The 19644-nt window shown below is 43.7% G+C and overlaps 1 long non-coding RNA gene across 1 annotated transcript in view; it reads left to right on the top strand.

Annotated features, from left to right (window-relative positions):
- Positions 1–19644, top strand: part of LOC115092827 — a 30348-nt gene that overhangs the window by 8898 nt on the left and 1806 nt on the right. The window contains exon 2 of the long non-coding RNA XR_003857091.1: positions 18880–19024. This is a non-coding gene — a long non-coding RNA (uncharacterized LOC115092827). The remainder of the gene's footprint in view (positions 1–18879; positions 19025–19644) is intronic.

Raw genomic sequence — 19644 nt, 5'->3', positions numbered from 1 at the left:
TCCAGAATTTCACCGTAAATTGAACCCCTCGATCAGAGAGTATATGTCTGACGAGTCCGTGGAGGCGAAAAATGTGGAATAGGGTATACTATCTATATCCTATTCCCCCTCCACTCCCCTTCCCCCTCACCCCCTCCCCCTCCTTCAATAATTGTACATAAATTTCAATCTGTAATACTATCTATACCCTAATTTTCCCATTCCCCCTCCACTCCCCTTCATCAGTTTTAACATCAGCCACACTGTAAAGCCCTGTTGGCTGCATTATTGTTTTATGGAAACCGATATGAAGTTTCTAATGAATGTCAGTATATAAAAAACGTTAAATAAAATAAAATAAATAAACAATTTCGCTAACTATGGAGCCGAAGGTAGACCAGGTAACACCACAAAGTGAGCCATCTTCGAAAAGCGGTCCACGGTGACCCAAATGGTGTTGCCACTGGATGGGGGTAAATCCACAATCCATGGCTATGTGTGTCCACAGCTCACTAGGTGCAGGAAGAGGTTGAAGGAGCCCCCAAGGGCGGGCTGTCGGCGGCTTCTGACGGGCGCAAGTAGGCCATGATTCTACGTATGCCTGAGCATCTTTTTTTCATGGTTGGCCACAAGTAGAATCTCTGAAGAGTGGAAAGAGTTCTAGCTTGTCCGGGGTGGCCTGCGAGCAAGGAATCATGCGTCCAGAGGAGGATTTTCCTTTGGAGTGGTCAGGGGACCATCGTCTGTGAGTGTGGCGGAGAGAAGAACTTTCATTGGATCGAAGATGTGTCGTGGAACGTCTGGAACATCTTCCATGGTGAATGAACGGGAGAGAGCATCGGCTCGGGTGTTCTTATTGGCAGGCCGGTATCGTAGGTGGAAATTGAACCAGGTAAAAAAGAGAGACCAGCGGGCTTGTCTGTGATTAAGGCGTTGAGCATGGTGTAAGTATTCGAGGTTTTTGTGGTCGGTGTATACCGTGATTTGGTGCTGCGCTTTCCTCAAGCCAGGGACGCCACTCCTTGAAGGCTAATTTAATTGTTAGTAATTCCTTGTCCCAGATTCCATAATTACGCTGCGCCGGAGAGAAGCGTCGGGAGAAGAATGAGCATGGGTGCAAGGTATGATTGGCTGAATGGTGGCTGAGGACTGCCCCAAAGCCGATGTCTGAAGCGTCCACTTCGATGAAGGGTCGTCGGGGATCAGTGTGACGCAAGCATGGTTCTCGTAGGAACGCCTCCTTGAGTTCTTGGAAAGCAGTCATGGCTTCAGATGACCACTAGGAGAGATTGGCTCCCTTTTGAGTCAAAGCTGTGAGTGGGGCGGTCAGTGTTGAATAGTGGTGTATGAACAACTTGTAGTAGTTAGTAAAACCAATGAATCTTCGAAGCGCCTTAAGACCTGTTGGTTGAGGCCAATCCTGAACACTCTTAGTCTTGTGTGGATCCATCTGGAATCCCTGGCTTGAGACCACATAGCCCAGAAAAGGGACAGATTCCTGGTGAAAGGCGCATTTCTCCAGTTTGGCATATAAATGGTTATCCCTTAAGCGTAGGATGTTGGCGACGTCCAAGTGATGGCTCTGGAGGTCTTGTAAAAATACCAGGATGTCATCCAGATAAACCATGACACAACTGTAGAGCATGTCTCTGAAGATTTCGTTCAACATATTCTAAAATACTGCCGGGGCGTTGCAGAGGCCAAACGCATTACCACATATTCAAAATGGCTTTTGCGGGTGTTAAATGCGGTTTTCCATTCATCGCCCCAGCATATCCTGACCGAGTTATATGCTCCTCTGAGGTCCAATTTGGTAAATATCTTGGCCCCTTGGAACCTGTCAAAATGTTCAGAGATTGCCAAACCCCTGGCAAACATCTGTAACTGCTCCCTGGAACAAGGCATAGTCCCCAACTTTCTCAAACAAGCAGTGGTCAAACCGATCCTCAAAAAACCTAATCTCGATCCCTCCATCCTTTCCAATTTCAGACCTGTCTCCAACCTCCCCCTCCTAGCTAAAATCCTTGAAAAACTAGTCAACTCTCGCCTCTCTCTATACCTCGAACAACATAACATTCTTTCATCAATACAATACAGTTTCAGGAAGCATCTCAGTACCGAAACCTTACTTCTTTCTCTAAACGACACTCTAATCAAAGGAATTGACTCCGGTTCTTCTTATCTAATTGCCATGTTGGACATCTCTGCGGCTTTCGACACCATCAATCACACTATCCTTATCAACATCCTAAAAAGTATCGGGATCTCGGGAACTGCCCTCTCCTGGATACAATCTTACCTGCAAAATCGCTATTTCACTGTCCTAACTAATCACACTGAATCTGAGCCTATCAGTCTTGATCACGGCGTCCCCCAGGGATCCTCTCTCTCTTCCACCCTCTTCAACATTTACATGCTTCCCCTTACCACCCTCCTCACCAACCTTGGTATCAAACACTTCGTCTACGCAGATGATGTGCAAATTCTTTTCCCTTTCTCTGACTCCCTCCAATCTGCTCTCCAAAACTGGGAATCCTGCCTCTCTTCCATCAATCACCTCCTCACAGACATGCACCTCACTCTCAACCCTCTAAAAACTGAACTCCTCATTATCTCCAACAAACATCCGTCTCCCCCTATCTCCACCACTCCCTTCCCCACCCACACACGTAACCTGGGTGTACTTATTGACAATCAGCTCTCTTTCAAACCATTTATTAATTCCATCCTAAGGGACTGCTATTATAAGCTACAAACGATTAAAAAACTCAGACCTTTACTTCATTTCTCTGATTTTCGCACAGTACTACAGTCTATTATTTTTTCCAAAATAGACTACTGTAACGCTCTCCTCCTCAGCCTCCCCTCCACATACACTAAACTGTTACAACTCCTACAAAACGCCGCTGTGCGTATCCTTTCGAACTCCAAAAAAAGAGACCACATTACACCTACGCTTATTGAACTTCATTGGCTTCCTATACAATCACGAATACTATTCAAAGCTCTTTCCCTCATCCATAAAAGCATTATAAATGATAACCTCCAATGGATCAACCCTCCTCTCCTTCCTCGCACATCCACAAGACCCACCCACCCTGCCCTCCAAGGTACACTCCGTACCCCCTCAATTAAGTCCACCAAACTTACCTCCACCTTGAACAGAGCTTTCTCTCTTGCAGGTCCCACCCTATGGAACTCCCTTCCTCCAGATCTTCATACAGAAACCTCCATGCCTAAATTTTAAAAAAAACTAAAAACATGGCTGTTCCTCCAAGCCTACCTTTCACTTTCCTCCCTCTCCGAGAATTCTTAAATTCCGTGTATTCGAACCTATTATTTGATAACTACATCACTCTCACCCCCCACCCCCCCCCTTTTTCCCTTTACCATCAATTCCTCTGAGGAACCTTTTCCGTCCATTTAATTCTCTGAGCTCCTCCCTGATCCCCCCTCAGTTTCTTTAGGTCACCTTCCATTCAGCATAGACTTTTATCTTTCTGCCCTGTAAATATTCCACGAGCGTCGCTCTGGAACGTCCAAGAGTTTCTGTATCTTTGCACTTTAACTCACCGTATCTCGTTCTTTTACTACTCTAGAATAATATATTATAAGTTGTTTTTTTAGTATTATAGAATTATATGTATTTTAAGTTCCCCGTATGCTAACATATAGTTGTTTTACTGTTCTTTTCCCTCATATAATTGTTTACTGTTCTTTGTAAGGGCTCTGCCTCATTGTTCCAAGGCTCTGCCTAATTGTTATTGGTTACATGTAAACTGATACGATGTGCAAACGGCTATCGGTATAGAAGAATTTCTAAATAAATAAATAATTGATTAATGGCAAGGGGTAAAGATCCTTCTGGGTAATCTCATTTAAGCCATGGTAATCTGTGCACGGCCGGAGGGAGCCGTCCTTTTTTCCCACAAAAAAGAAACTGGCTCCAGTGGGAGACTTTGAAGGCTGAATGAAGATTTTCGCCAAATTCTCTTGTATATATTCAGACATGGCCTTTGTCTCAGTCAGAGAAAGTAGGTAGACCCTTCCTCGGGGAGGCTCAGTGTTAGGTAATAAATTTATAGTGCAATCAAATGAGCAGTGAGGCGGAAACGTGTCCGCGGCCTTCTTGGAGAACACGTCTTTGAAGGATGAGTACTGCTGCGGAAGACACAGAATAGATGTTGTAGTAGCTAGGCATGGCATCGGGGACACAACCTCCAAGCACTTTCTATGGCAGGAGTTGCCCCATTGAGACAATCGTAGAGTGCTCCAATCGAATTGGGGTGTGTGTAGTTGTAACCATTTATTTATTATTTATTTTTATTTATTCAACTTTATATACCGGCTTTCAAATACATATCAAGGCGGTTTACAAACATGGAATATGCAGTAGCAAATTCAAAATAAAATAAAGTAAACAACTTATCTAAATTTTACATTCTTTCAATAGCATTAATTTAAAAATTATATTAAAAATAAAACAATAAAAACATTTAAAAAATAATAATAATACTTATACATTTAAAATAAATCTATAGTAAATGAACCCGTCCACCAATGTTCCCTTAAGTAAGATTACCCAAATTCTCCCCTGACTCTAATCCTCATTTCAGTGTTATACATAGTACCTCAATTTCTTCTGCTGAAATATCCTAATAGCAGATCAATTAATTTGACTAAATGCCTGCTGAAATAACCAGGTCTTTATCTGCTTCTTAAAGCTATTGATGTTATCTTCTAGACGAATATCAACTGGGAGTGAATTCCATAACTTGGGACCCGCCAAGGAGAGTGATCTCTCTCTCACTGAACCCAGATGCGCTAGTTTGGGAGATGGAATTGTTAGTAATGCTTGCCCCAGTGATCTCAAGTTCCGAGCTGGCACATGTATACGTAGGGAAGCATTCAACCATTCGGAATTGGAACCATAAATGGCTTTATGGATTAGTGTAAAACACTTATATTGAATACGATATTGTACGGGAAGCCAATGTAGCTTCATCAATACGGGAGAGACATGATCGCATCTATTTGTGTTGGACAAAAGTCGGGCCACAGCATTCTGCAATAATTGCAGTGGCAGTCCAAGGACCACAGGGTGTATGGCCTTATCCAGTATTAAAAAAGAAATGATCTCCGTGTGCAGTGATCCGGTGCAAAGTTGAATGGGGACCGTGGAGATGGTAACTTTGCCTGTTAACAGTTCGCCGTGGTTAGAAGATAGTAGCAACGGTGTTGGTGTCTGGACAGTGGGGATACGAAGGTGTTCCATGAGTTGTCGGAGGATAAAATTTCCGCTGGCCCCGGAGTCTACCAGTGTCAAGGTATGAAATTCTAAAGCGTCTGAGTTAATTGAGACAGGTAGTGTCAGCAGAGGAGAGGGTGCAGTCAGGCCTAGGAGGAGTCCTCCGGCAGATCCTAGCCTTGGAGTTTCCAGGACAGAGTGGGTAGGAGGGTACCGCGTGACCCGGTTGGCCACAATACATGCAAAGACCTGATCTTTGCCAACGGCGCTTCTCTTTTGTGGATAGATGGCTGTGGCCCAATTGCATCGGTTCCTCTTCCTCGGAGTTTGGTGAAGGAGCAGTCTGGGTGAATGGTGTTGGGCAAATGCATGGAGCACCTGAAGACATTCTCTTGAATCCCCTGGTCTCGTGTGATCATTCGCGTAGACGACGATCAATGCATCCAGCGAGGTCATGAGAGAGTCCAGTGTCTCAGGGAGTTCTCGTGCTGCTAGTTCGTCCTTGATGCATGAACTTAAAGCTTTTAGGAATATGGCACGCAAACAGCCCAGATCCCAATGTAATTCCAATGAGAGAGTCCTAAACCCGATGACATAATCGGTCAGTGACCTGGCACCTTGTTGCAGATGCAGGAGCGCAGATTCAGCAATGGTCTTGCGACCGAGGTCATCAAATACAGAGTGAAAGAGGCTGAGGAAGCCTGATAGGTCGTTGATCGGGTCCATTCACTCCCAAAGGAGTGATGCCCAGGCCAAGGCTTTTCCATCCAGAAGGGACAAGATGTATGTAGTTTTGGAAAATACGTCAGGGAAATATGCAGGCTGTAAGGAAAAGTGCATGCTGCACTGGTTCAAGAAGCCCCTATATAACAAGGGGTAACCTGCGAAACGAGGAGGTGCCGGCAGGGGCACTGGAGGCAGGAATGGTGATGCATTGGAAGCAAGGCTTGGCTTGGTAGGCGTCGGTACAGAGTCCAGCCGATTACTCAATTGATTTATGGCGTTAGCCAATGTCTCTAATACCTTTTGCTGGTCTGTAATTTGCTGGGCCAGGCCACGGATGGCCTGAATTTCTGAGACCTGTGCCGAGTCCATGGACTTGGCAATCTGTTAGGAATTTTAGGTGTGTGGACCCTGGGCCGAGGTGAGAGATGGTACCACCCACAGGGAGGAGCCCTGTGAGCCTCACCGTCGGGAGGCAAGGTCTCAGCTGACGTCAGACACAGCTAAAGAAATAGTCTTTATTAGGAATAGAAAGACACTACCTGTGGAGCAGGGAGTGCAGGAGAAAAGTCTCAGAGTCAAAGCGGTGGGTTATACCCAGGTGGAATACCTCTGTAGTGAAGATACGGCAATGGCCCTCAGAGCGGGGTACACCGGTGAGGCTCCCAAGTAGAGATGATATGGTAGTGGTCCGTGGAACAGGGTATGCCAGTGAGTGTTCCTCGGGAGAGATGATACGGTAGTGGCCCACAGCGCGGGGTATGCTGAAGAGGGCTCCTCATTTAGAGATGATACGGTAGCAGTCCACAGCATGGGGTAAATCGATGAGGGTTCCTTACTTAGAGATGGTACGGTAGTGGTCCGCAGCACAGGGTACACCAATGAGGGTTCCTCACTAAAGATGGTACAGTAGTGGTCCGCAGAGGCAGAGGTACTCTCAGTAGCGAAGGTTCCAAGAGAAGCCCCAGGAAATAGGCCCTCCAAGGAGCGGGTACCCCAAGCGTCTCACGCCAAAGAAGCAGGAACTGGAACGGGAAGTCCGTAGTGAGCAAAGTGGATTCAGCAATGAGGGAACTCGTTGCCAAGTCATTGGTAGGCAGGGCCAGCCGGCTTAAGAGTCTTGGTGAGATGACGTCATCTGGAGGACGCCCCCAAGGTTCCTGCCATGACGTGTTTAAAACTGACCGGTGCGCGTGTATGCATGCCTAAGGGCAAGATGGTGGCCATCGGCGTCCGTGCCATCCAGGGACGCCTGGGAATGGTAGGCAGGCCGGCCATAGCAAGCGGAGGCCGCGAGTCTTCCCAACGGAGTCAATGCAATGAAAAAAGAGGTGAGCAAAGAGGTGAGCACCTTCTGTGATCGACGGGTGTAACAACCAGAAGCTACAAGTTTACAGCTACAATCATCAATCACAGATTTCTATATCTTAAAGCCAGGTTCCCTAGCTAACATCCATATGCATCTGAAGATATCCACATGTACATCATTTTCATAGTCTCACATGGGCATGCAAACCCACAGGTGTCAGCACCGCCTCATCAGTTTCTGAGGCAGTACTGACATCTGAGTGCTCACAGAGCAGGCCTTCACTTAGAGCCTTTTTGGAAGCACATGTCCAATACCATGGCAATCCCAAAAATCTCATAGGTCATTGCAGACTAGCATAATTCACAGGGGTTGCACATGACTATGCACAGCTGGGCCCTGCTACACCTATATAAGCAAACAGGCAACTCTCATGTACAGATGATGAGGGCCTTGGCCCTTGTCTGTCATGTTGGTTATGTTAACTGCAAAGTGAAGCTATTGAAGGGTGCTGGTCTGACTATTGGAAAGTTGGATTGGGAGTATGATGGTGTCATGCCTTCACATGGTGTAGATAGAAATCAGATTGACAAACTAAAGAGTAGGAATTTTCCTGGACCAGATGGTATGCACCCCAGGGTTCTGAAGGAACTAAAAAATGAAATTTCAAATCTATTAATTAAAATTTTAACTTATCATTAAAATCATCCATTGTACCTGAAGACTGGAAGGTGACCAGTGTAACCTCAATATTTAAAAAGGGCTCCAGGGGTGATCCAGGAAACTATAGACCAGTTAGCCTGAATTCCGTGTGAGGAAAAATAGTGGAAACTATTCTAAAGGTCAAAATCACAAAGCATATAGAAAGACATGGTTTAAAGGAACACAGTCAACTTTGATTTACCTAAGGGAAGTCTTGCCTCACAAATCTGTTTCATTTTTTTGAAGGGGTTAATGAAAATGTGGAACAAGGTGAGATATAGTGTATTTGGATTTTCAGAAAGCCTTTGACAAAGTCACTCATGAGAGGCTTCTAAAAAAACTAAAAGGTCATGGGATAGGAGGCGATCTTTTGTGAATTACAAACTGGTTAAAAGACAGGAAACAGAGAGTAGGATTAAATGGTCAAGTTTTTCAGCGGAAAAGGGTAAACAGTGGAGTGCCTCAGGGATCTGTACTTGGACAAGTGCTTTTCAATATATTTATAAATGATCTGGAAAGGAATATGATGAGTGAGGTAATCAAATTATTCAGAGTAGTTAAATCACAAGTAGATTGTGATAAATTGCAGGAGGAACTTGTGAGACTGGAAAATTGGGCATCCAAAAGGCAGATGAAATTTAATGTGGATAAATGTGGTGATGCATATAGAGAAAAATAACCCATGCTATAGTTATTCAATGTTAGGTTTATTTATTTATTTTATTTAGCATTTTTTTATATACCGAGGTATAGCAGAGTTGCCTTCACTCCGGTTTACATATAGAAACAACATGTTACATAGAACGATGTATGAAGATTACAATTTAAAATTAACGAAAGTAAATACAACAGGAGAATGTATAACAAGATAACACAGGATAGAACCCTGAATAGATGTACATATAACTCATGAAGCATTGAAGGGCATCTGTATCATTGTAACAGGGAGATTGAAAAATGGCAGAATATAAAGAATTTTTAAAGTCATTGAGTGCTATCTTTAAAAGATTGGCTGAGAAGCCAGTGTTTTAAGTCTTTTTTGAAGGATTTTAAGTTATCTTGATTGGTGAGGCAATGAGGAAGCGAGTTCCAGAGCTTTGGGCCGATGATGGAAAAGGCTCTGTTTCTGGTGGAGGATAATTTAGCCTGTGGAAGTGAGGGAATCACTAGATTAATTTTGCTGGCGGTTCGTGTAGTACGTTGGGAGCAATGGATGTGAATGATGTCATCAAAGGCGGAATAGTCGGCATTGTATATTGCTTTGTGGAGTATGGTGAGGACTTTGAATTCTGCTCTTTTTTCAATAGGGAGCCACTGTAATTGGTTGAGAACAGGTGTAATGTGATCAGCTTTTCTTGTACCTGTTAGAACTCTAGCTGCAGCATTCTGAAGGAGCTGCAAGGGTCTCAAGGAAGATTTTGGAAGGCCGATCAATAGGGAGTTGCAGTAATCTAAACCTGAAAAAATGAGGGCTTGAAGGACAGTTTTGAAATCATGGGGGTGGAGTAGGGGTTTTAGATGTTTTATTATTTGAAGTTTGTGAAAGCCTTCCTTTATTTTTGTGGAGATGTGTTTTTTGTAGATTAGGTCAGTGTCTAACCAAACACCCAGGTCTTTAACGCTCTCTTTGAGAAGGACGAGGGTCTTGTCAAAGTAGAAGGGTGGAATTGTTGACTGTCCTGGATTTTTTTTGGCAATTAGGATACATTCGGTTTTGCTAGTATTTAGACATAATTTAAGATGAATTAGCAAGTTTCTGATAGTATCCAAGTGTGAGGCTGCTTTAGACATAGCATCTTCTATCGAGGAAGAAATAGGAATGAGTAATTGAATATCGTCTGCATACATGTAATACGTTATGTCAAGACTAGATAATAGATGGCAAAGAGGGGTCAGGTAGATATTGAATAGAATTGGTGAAAGTGCTGATCCTTGAGGCACACCTGTATCGAGGGGGATAGGAGAAGAAGAGCTATTGTTGTGAAAAACTTTGAAGTGTCTGTTACTGAGGAAGGATGAGAACCAACTGAGAGTTTTGCCAGCCAGCCCAATGGATTCTAGACAGGAGATGAGAATTTTATGATCCACTGTATCAAAGGCAGCAGAGAGGTCTAAGAGAATCAGAAGGTATCCTTTTTTGTTGTCAAAACCTCTTAGGATGGTATTGGAGAGTTTAAGGAGGAGGGTTTCAGTGCTGTGGTTTTTTCTGAAGCCGAATTGGGAAGGATAAAGAATTTTATTATCGTCTAGATGGTCGTTGAGTTGTTTCAAAGCCGCCTTCTCAATCATTTTTGCAAAGAAGGGTAGGTTGGAGATTGGGCGGTAGTTGTTTAGGTCATCTGGATTGAGGTTTTTTTTCTTTAATAAAGGAGTGACGGTGGCAATTTTTAACTTGGGAGGCAGCTCGCCTTCCTCGAGCAATTTGTTGATGATTGCTGAAATTGTTGGAGCTAAAGGATAGGCAATTTCTTTAAGAACTCGGGTGGGAATGGTGTCGAGTTCATGACGAGCAGGGTTGATTTTCTTCATCATTTTTTTTTTTTTCTTTTCTGTTTCAGTGATGGAAATAGGACTGAAGTCGAGCCAAGGAGGGATGTTAATTGAAGAAGTTTGTAAATTGAAGAAAGAAGAGGTGATGAAGGTGTTTGTTATTTTGGAGATTTTATCTTTAAAGAAGATGGCTAAATCTTGGCTTAGGATTTTTTTTGGTAATAGTAGCGTTGGAGATGTGGATATCTGAGATGAGGTTGTTTACAAGGTTGAATAAGGATTTGGGTTTGTTGGAGGAATTTATAATTTTATTGCCGAAGTAGTTCCGTTTTGTGTTTTGGATTGATTTCTTGTAGGCTGCTAATTGTGAACGGTATTTTTGTAGTGTAGCAGGCAGCTTATTTTTTTGCCATTCTTTCTCTGTTTTCCTGAGGGCTGATTTCATGTTTTTTAGGGTGGTGTTAAACCATGGGTTTTGTATTTCTTTTTTGTTCTTTAGGTGTTTGATCTTCTCCGGGTTAATGATGTTAGCGGTTGTTTCAGTGATTGAGGACCATGATTGGATAGCGTTATTTATGTTTGATAAGTCAAGATTCGCTAGTTGTATACCCAGCTCTTGAAGGAGAAGATTAATTTGATAGGGTGGACGGAATTTGAAGGATTTTTTTGTAGAGTTATTATTTTTTGGGTTGTTGAAGTTCGTTTGGGATTTGCAGAGTAAGAGATGGTGATCAGACCATGGGACTGGGTTGTGAGAAATAGAAGAGTTCATGAAGAAGTTGTTGGTGAAAATCAGGTTGAGAGTGTGACCTGCTTTATGTGTAGGGTTGTTCACCTGAAGGATGAAATTTAGACTTGATAGCATGTCGAGAAGAGTTTCGCAGCTAGGAGAACGGGGGTTGGCGTCTGTATGGAGGTTGAAGTCTCCAAGAATGATCACAGGTTTTTTTAAGTTGATGTTAGAGATGAGAAATTCAATGAGCGGAGAAATGTTGTTGTCTAGTAGTTTAGGGGGCAATAAACGAGGCAGATTTGTAGATGTTGGGAGTCGAAGAGGGTAACTTCAAATTGTTTAGGGAGGTTGTGTGGGATTATTTTCATTGAAAAGTGTTTTCTTATGATAAGTAGCAGGCCTCCTCCTCTTTTGTAGTTACGGGGAATTGAAAAGGTATCGTAGTCATCGTGGTTAAGGTGGTTCAGAATTACTTGATCGGTGTTTTTTAGCCAGAATTCAGTTATGGCGAAGAAGTCAGGATTTTTTTCTTGTAGTATGTCAGAAATTAACATGTGTTTCTTAGACAATGACTGCGCATTGATGAGAAGAAAGGTGAGACATAAGAAGTTTTTGTTGTTTTTCAATAGGGGGATGTTAATAAGGTGGCTGTGTCTGTTTTGGAAATGAGAGTTGGAGAAAGTTATCATCTTTGATTGGGAGAGGGAGAGGAAGAAGGAAATTGGGTGAGGGGTACCAGAAGTTGAAAGAGACTGTAGGGGCCGAGTGGTGGATGCTGGAAGTTGAATGCTGTCCGAGTGGTGGACACTGGAGGATGAATGCTGACTGAGTGGAGGTTGAATGCAGTCCGAGTGGAGGTTGAATGCAGTCCATGTGGAGGTTGAAAGCAGTCCGTGTGGAGGTTGAATGCTGTCCGTGTGGAGGTTGAATGCTGTCCGTGTGGAGGTTGAAAGCAGTCCGTGTGGAGGTTGAATGCTGTTCGAGTGGTGGACACTGGAGGTTGAATGCTGACTGAGTGGAGGTTGAAAGCAGTCCGTGTGGAGGTTGAATGCTGTTCGAGTGGTGGACACTGGAGGTTGAATGCTGACTGAGTGGAGGTTGAAAGCGGTCCGAGTGGAGGTTGAATGCGGACCGTGTGGAGGTTGAATGCTGTCCATGTGGAGGTTGAATGCTGTCCGTGTGGAGGTTGAGTGCAGTCCGGGTGGAGGTTGAATGCTGTTCGAGTGGTGGACACTGGAGGTTGAATGCGGACCGTGTGGAGGTTGAATGCAGTCCGGGTGGAGGTTGAATGCAGTCCGGGTGGAGGTTGAATGCTGTCCGAGTGGTGGACACTGGCGGTTGAATGCGGACCGTGTGGAGGTTGAATGCAGTCCGGGTGGAGGTTGAATGCAGTCCGGGTGGAGGTTGAATGCTGTTCGAGTGGTGGACACTGGAGGTTGAATGCGGACCGTGTGGAGGTTGAATGCAGTCCGGGTGGAGGTTGAATGCTGTCCGAGTGGTGGACACTGGAGGTTGAATGCGGACCGTGTGGAGGTTGAATGCAGTCCGGGTGGAGGTTGAATGCAGTCCGGGTGGAGGTTGAATGCTGTCCGAGTGGTGGACACTGGAGGTTGAATGCGGACCGTGTGGAGGTTGAATGCAGTCCGGGTGGAGGTTGAATGCTGTCCGTGTGGAGATTGAATGCTGTCCGAGTGGTGGACACTGGAGGTTGAGTGCAGTCCGGGTGGAGGTTGAATGCTGTCCGAGTGGTGGAAACTGGAGGTTGAATGCTGACTGAGTGGAGGTTGAATGCAGTCCGAGTGGAGGTTGAATGCTATCCGAGTGGTGGACACTGGAGGTTGAAGGAGGCTAAAAGCACTAAGATTTGACTTAGAGCTCTAAGCTGTAGTAAGGAATTGTGGGTTACCACAGTGAGAGACCCAAAACAGAGGGAGAGCGGGTTTAATCCGCTTAGAGGTGGCACGAATCTCAGCGGATGGAAGGGTGAGAGACGGTCGGGAGTGGGTGATGAACTTACTTTTAATTATTACTATTTTCTCTCACTTCTTCTTGGCCTCAGTGGCTGCACGAAGGGGCGCACAAAGGGGCCAGCCCCTTTGTCATGCTCCTTCGGCGCGCGACGCAGGCGCACGGCGCCTGCAGGTTTTAAAATTTAAATCTCCCTCTCCGCTCCTGATTGGAGCTTCCCTGGTTGGTGGGAGGGTTCTATATTAGGAGCTACCACCCAGGAAAAAGATCTAGGTGTCATAGTGGATAATACATTGAAATCATTGGTTCAGTATGCTGTGGCAGTCAAAAAAGCAAACAGAATGTTAGGAATTATTAGAAAGGGAATGGTGAATAAAATGGAAAATGTCATAATGCCTCTGTATCACTCCATGGTGAGACCGCACCTTGAATACATAGAAACATAGAAACAGAGAAATGACGGCAGAAGAAGACCAAACGGTCCATCCAGTCTGCCCAGTAAGCTTTCACACTTATTTTTTCATACTTATCTGTTACTCTTGTCCCTTTTAAGTGATGTTTGGGTTCTATTTCCCTTCCACCCCCGTCATCGATGTAGATAACAGCGCTGGAGCTGCATCTGTGAAGTATCTAGCTAATTGGTTTGGGGTAGTAACCGCCATAATAAGCAAGCTATTCCCATGCTTGTTTACCCAAACTGTGCAATTCAGTCGTTGGTTGTTTGAATATAAATCCTCTTTTCCTCATTCCCCCTGCCGTTGAAGCAGTGAGCTGTGCTGGATATGTATTCCAAGTGAAGTATCAGGCTTGATTCTGGGTACTAACCACCGTAACAAGCAAGCTACACCAATGCGTATTTGTTTTACCCAGACTATGTAATTCAGTCCTTGTTGGTAGTTGTCTGAATATCAATCAACCTTTCTTCATTCCCCCTGCCGTTGAAACAGAGAGCTATGCTGGATATGCATTGAAAGTGAAGTATCAGGCTTATTTGTTTTGGGATAGTAACTGCCATAACAAGCAAGCTATTTCCCTGCTTTTTTGTGGATGCAAATCCTTTTTTCCACATTTCCTCTTGCCGTTGAAGCATAGAGCAATGGAGTTGCATTAATCATGTGTATGTTTATTGAATAAGTACAATAACCATGTGGATGTTTATTGAATAAGACATTAATCTCCAGGTAGTAGCCGTCATTCCCGCAAGCCACCCCCATGCCTCTTCATTCACATCCTCTAGACTTTATGGATCCATAGTATTTATCCCATGCCACTTTGAATTCCTTTACAGTTTTGGTCTTCACCACTTCCTCTGGAAGGGCATTCCAGGCATCTACCACCCTCTCTGTGAAGAAATACTTCCTGACATTGGTTCTGAGTCTTCCTCCCTGGAGTTTTAAATCGTGACCCCTGGTTCTGCTGATTTTTTTTTGCAACGGAAAAGGTTTGCCGTTGTCTTTGTATCATTGAAACCTTTCAAGTATCTGAAAGTCTGTATCTTATCACCCCTGCTCCTCCTTTCCTCCAGGGTGTACATATTTAGATTCTTCAATCTCTTCTCATAAGTCATTTGATGAAAACCATCCACCTTTTTGGTCGCCCTTCTCTGGACTGCCTCCATCCTGTCTCTGTCCCTTCGGAGATACGGTCTCCATAACTGAACACAGTACTCCAGGTGAGGCCTCACCAAGGACCTGTACAAGGGGATAATCACTTCCCTATTCTTACTTGATATTACTCTCTCTATGCAGCCCAGCATTCTTCTGGCTTTAGCTATCGCCTTGCCACATTGTTTCGCCAACTTCAGATCGTTAGACACTATCATCCCAAGGTCTCTCTCCTGCTCCATGCATATCAGCCCTTCTCCCCCCATTGAATACAGTTCTTTCGGATTTCCACACCCCATATGCATGACTCTGCACTTCTTGGCATTGAATCTCAGCTGCCATATCTTCGACCACTCTTCCAGTTTCCATAAATCCCGTCTTATTCTCTCCACTCCTTCCGGCGTGTCCACTCTGTTGCAGATCTTAGTGTCTTCTGCATAAAGATAAACCTCACCTCCTATCCCGTCCGCAATGTCGCTCACAAAGATATTGAACAGGACCGGTACCAACACCGATTCTTGTGGCACTCCGCTCAACACCGCTCTTTCTTCAGAGTAAGTTCCATTTACCATCACACATTGTCTTCTGTCCATCAACCAGTTTGCATTCCAGGCCACCACCTCGGCACTCACTCCTAATCTTCTCATTTTATTCACCAGTCTCCTGTGCAGAACTGTATCAAAAGCTTTGCTGAATTCCAAGTAGATGACATCGAGCGCTCTTCCTTGATCCTATTCCTTGGTTACCCAGTCAAAAAAGTAAATCAGATTTGTCTGACAGGATCTTCCCCTGGTGAATCCATGCTGCCTCTGGTCCAGCAATTCTTCTGACTGTAGATAGTTCACTATTCTTTCTTTCAACAGCCACTCCATTACTTTTCCCATCACCGAGGTGAGACTGACCGGTCTGTAGTTACCAGCCTCTTCTCTGTTTCCAATCTTGTGAAGCAGGACCACCACACAATACTGTGTACAATTCTGGTCGCCGCATCTCAAAAAAGATATAGTTGCGGATGGAGAAGGTACAGAGAAGGGCGACCAAAATGATAAAGGGGATGGAACAGCTCCCCTATGAGGAAAGACTAAAGAGGTTAGGGCTGTTTAGCTTGGAGAAGAGACAACTGAAGGGGGATATGATAGAGGTGTTTAAAATCATGAGAGGTCTAGAACGGGTAAATGTGAATCGGTTATTTATTCTTTCAGATAATAGGACTAGGAGACACTCCATGAAGTTAGCATGTAGCACATTTAAAACTAATTGTAGAAAATTATTTTTCACTCAACACACAAACTCTGGAATTTGTTGTCAGGGGATGTGGTTAGTGCAGTTAGTGTAGCTGGATTTAAAAAAGGTTTGGATAAGTTCTTGGAGAAGTCCATTACCTACTATTAATCAAGTTGACTTGGAAAATAGCCACTGCTATTACTAGCATCAGTAGCATGGGATATATTTAGTTTTAAGGTACTTGCCAGGTACTTGTAGACTACATTGGAAACAGGATGCTGGGCTTGAGTGACCCTTGGTCTGATCCAGTATGGCAATTGCTTATGTTCTTATGTTCCAAAAAGGTAAACAGTGTAGGGCCTCAGGGATCTGTACTTGGATCAGTGCTTTTTAATATATTTATAAATGATCTGGAAAGGGATACAATGAATGAGTGATCAGAATTGCAGATGACACAAAATTATTCAGAGTATTTAAATTACAAGTGAATTGTGATAAATTGCAGGAGGACCTTGTAAGACTGGAAGATTGGGCATCCAAATGGCAGATGAAATTTAATGTGGACACGTATAAGGTGATGCATATAGGGAAAAATAACCCTTGCTGTAGTTACACAATGTTAAATTTTATCTTAGGAGTTACCACCCAGGAAAGAGATCTAGTAGTCATAGTAGATAATGCATTGAAATTGTTGGTTCAGTATGCTGTGATAGTCAAAAAAAGCAAACAGAATGTTAGAAATTATTAGGAAGGGAATGAAAACGGTGGATTTCATAAAGTATCTGTATCATTTCGTGGTGAGACCACACCTTGAATATTGTATGCAATTCTGGTCACCACATTTCAAAAAATATATAGTTGCACTGGAGAAAGTGCAGAGAAAATGCCGTGAAGTTAGCAAGTAGATCATTTAAAACAAATCAAAGAAAATACTTTTTTACTCAGCGCATAGTTAATCTCTGGAATTCATTGCTGAGGGATGTGGTTATAGCAGTTTGTATAAGTGGGTTTAAAAAAGGTTTAGATAAGCTCCTAGAGGAAAAATCCATAAACTATTAACAAATAAGGAATAGCAGCTTGAGATCTATTTAATGTTTGGGTACTTGCCAGATACTTGTGACTTGGATTGGACACTGTTGGAAACAGGATACTGTGCTTGACCCAGAATGGCATATCTTATGTTCTTATGTTCTAAATATAATATACACGTTGTAAGTGTTATTATTGCCTCAGAAAACTGTATTTTTAATGTTCTCTTTCATGTAAAATTTGTTATAAATGCAGAAATGAAATATGTGTGTCTGTACAGGGTATGAGAATGTGTGTGTTGGGGGGGTGGGCATGTGCGCAAGGCTGTAAGGTTTGCCTAGGGTACCTAATACCTTTCTCTATCCACGAGTTCTGGGGTGGGGAGGGCGTGTAAGTTTTTAAAAATATAGATTGCAGGATGGAGCTGAGCTTTATTTGATGGGACAGAGACTGAATGAATCGTGTGTGTGTGTGTGTGTGTGGGGGGGGGGGGGGGGGGGGGGAGCACAGTAATTTTTTGCATAGGGCAGCAAAAATGCTAGCACCAGCCCTAGAGACTAAGTTGTGCTGATAGTCATCAGCTCTGTATATAGCATTAAAGCAAGAGAAGGAAATGTCAGCTGATGAGCTCATGAGCCTACAACAAGCCTTATTCTACCACAGTGAAAAATGCATAGCCAAATGCTCCCAGAGGTATCATGTGGAAGGCATGATGTCCTCTGCACTTTCATTGTTGTCAAGTGGAAATACAGGCACTTTTTTGGCACCTGAGGCCTGGAGGAACCCATGTCTGTTACAAAGAAGAATTAGTGAGCATATATACTTCCAACAGATGTCTGTCAAGCTGCATGGTATAGACAATCTTCTGTGAGTAGTTATGACTCTGACTACCTCTTTAGCAGGTAGGGACAAGCTTGGCATTGACATCATTGATGTTTGGTGATGAACAGGCCAGGAACTGTAATTTATAGCCTCTGTAGCTTACCAAAGTGCTGGAGGGAGTCTGTGTCTGGGTGTGTCTGGGTAAGTGATGTGCTGTGTAAGCCTCTTTCTATAACTGTGTCTGGGGGTAGTGTCAGTCTTGTTGTTTTCTTCCTTACCACACCAATGCACATACCAGAGCATGCACAATGTTTGCACCCAATGAGCACATACTGGCTTTATCCACAAGCAAACCTGTGCTTCCTCTCTTTAGGATGGATGATACAGGTACAGTAATGTGTAGGCGGTTAGAAAATGGCCTCACGCATTGTTACCTAGCATTTTACCTTGGCCTGACCCTGTTTATTCATTCATCTGAGATGTGATTGAGAACCTTGGCAGTGTAAGAGCTCAGATATCCGGCGCCACTTTGTTGGATGAGTATGAAATTGACTTGAGATCTGGCTGTAGTTGTCCCAAAGAATGGCTCAATAAGGCCACGGTGGAGCCCATCTCACTGTGGCTGTAAGAGAGGCCTGCGGGCCTGCAATGGAGCGCACCCATCACGGCCCGAAAATTGGCTCAGTGAGGCCGTGGTGGAGCCCATCCCATTGTGGCCCAAAGAGAGGCCTGCGGGGCATGCACCCCCCACCCAGAACTACGCTGCTATTGTGGTCTCCTCCCAGCTCCCTTCCGGGGAGTATTGAGTGACACAATATTTACATACGCAATGCGGATTTTGTTAATTTCCTTGAGCACGCCCATCTTTTTATTGTGAGATGCTAACGAGCCATATTTCTGCTATTTTTTACTGCAGCCTGATGAATCTAGGGGTTAGCCAGATAATTTATGCCACTAACTTTGCAATCTGGACAGTGACTGAATGTGGACCTCTTTATTTATTTAACATAGGATGGTGAAGAATGCAGCTTTTTCAAAATTATATTTTCAGAATGCAAAGACCTGACCACTCCCATCTTCCTGGTTTCTGCTTTTCCTTTACTTTGAAGATGAAGATTCTGGCGGAAGGAACCCAATGGACGTGAAAAAAAACCACAGAGTGGTGCCCCCATCTGCTGTCACTCTACTGGATAAGCGTAAGTGCCTCTCTCCTATCCAGTCACCTTTGTTAACGACTTTATTTAAATTAACGGCCCACTTCTTGCACTTTGAGTTAAGGATTCTTTCTTAAGGACTTAAAACACAACAGTGAGCAGGCATGGAGTGGTTTACATGCAAGACGCTTTGCTTTCAGAAAGATCTTAATGTGTTTTGGAAGCGAATCAGCATTAAGAAATAATGATCCATTAATCACAAAACGTTGGTGTTTAATGTCCTAATTCTAAATACAGTGCAGTGCCTCAAGCAAACACCCATCACTGGAGCTTTCATTTCCAAGCCAAAAATACTTAACAGTAGAGTAAGACTTCATATGGTTAATCAAATTAAAGCAATCCATATGCCCTCTTATTGCTAAATGAGACGGTGAATTCAATTTTGTGTACTGTAGATTTGCATAGTTTACCAGTGTCTAATGATAGTAAAATGTGCATTAAAAGGATTTATGCAAATATTTCAAAGTGAAAATAATATTACTGTATTTAATGCCAGATACTTAATGGGCCTAATCTGGTGTACTAAGCATTATGATAGAGCACTCTTCTTTCTAGGTCCCCTCTGTCATTTACATTGGAGAACTGTTACTGTTTTTGTTAAT

Source organism: Rhinatrema bivittatum, chromosome 5, assembly GCF_901001135.1.
Source record: "Rhinatrema bivittatum chromosome 5, aRhiBiv1.1, whole genome shotgun sequence".
NCBI classification, from domain to species: Eukaryota; Metazoa; Chordata; class Amphibia; order Gymnophiona; family Rhinatrematidae; genus Rhinatrema; species Rhinatrema bivittatum.
This window is presented reverse-complemented; position numbering and strand designations above follow the sequence as displayed.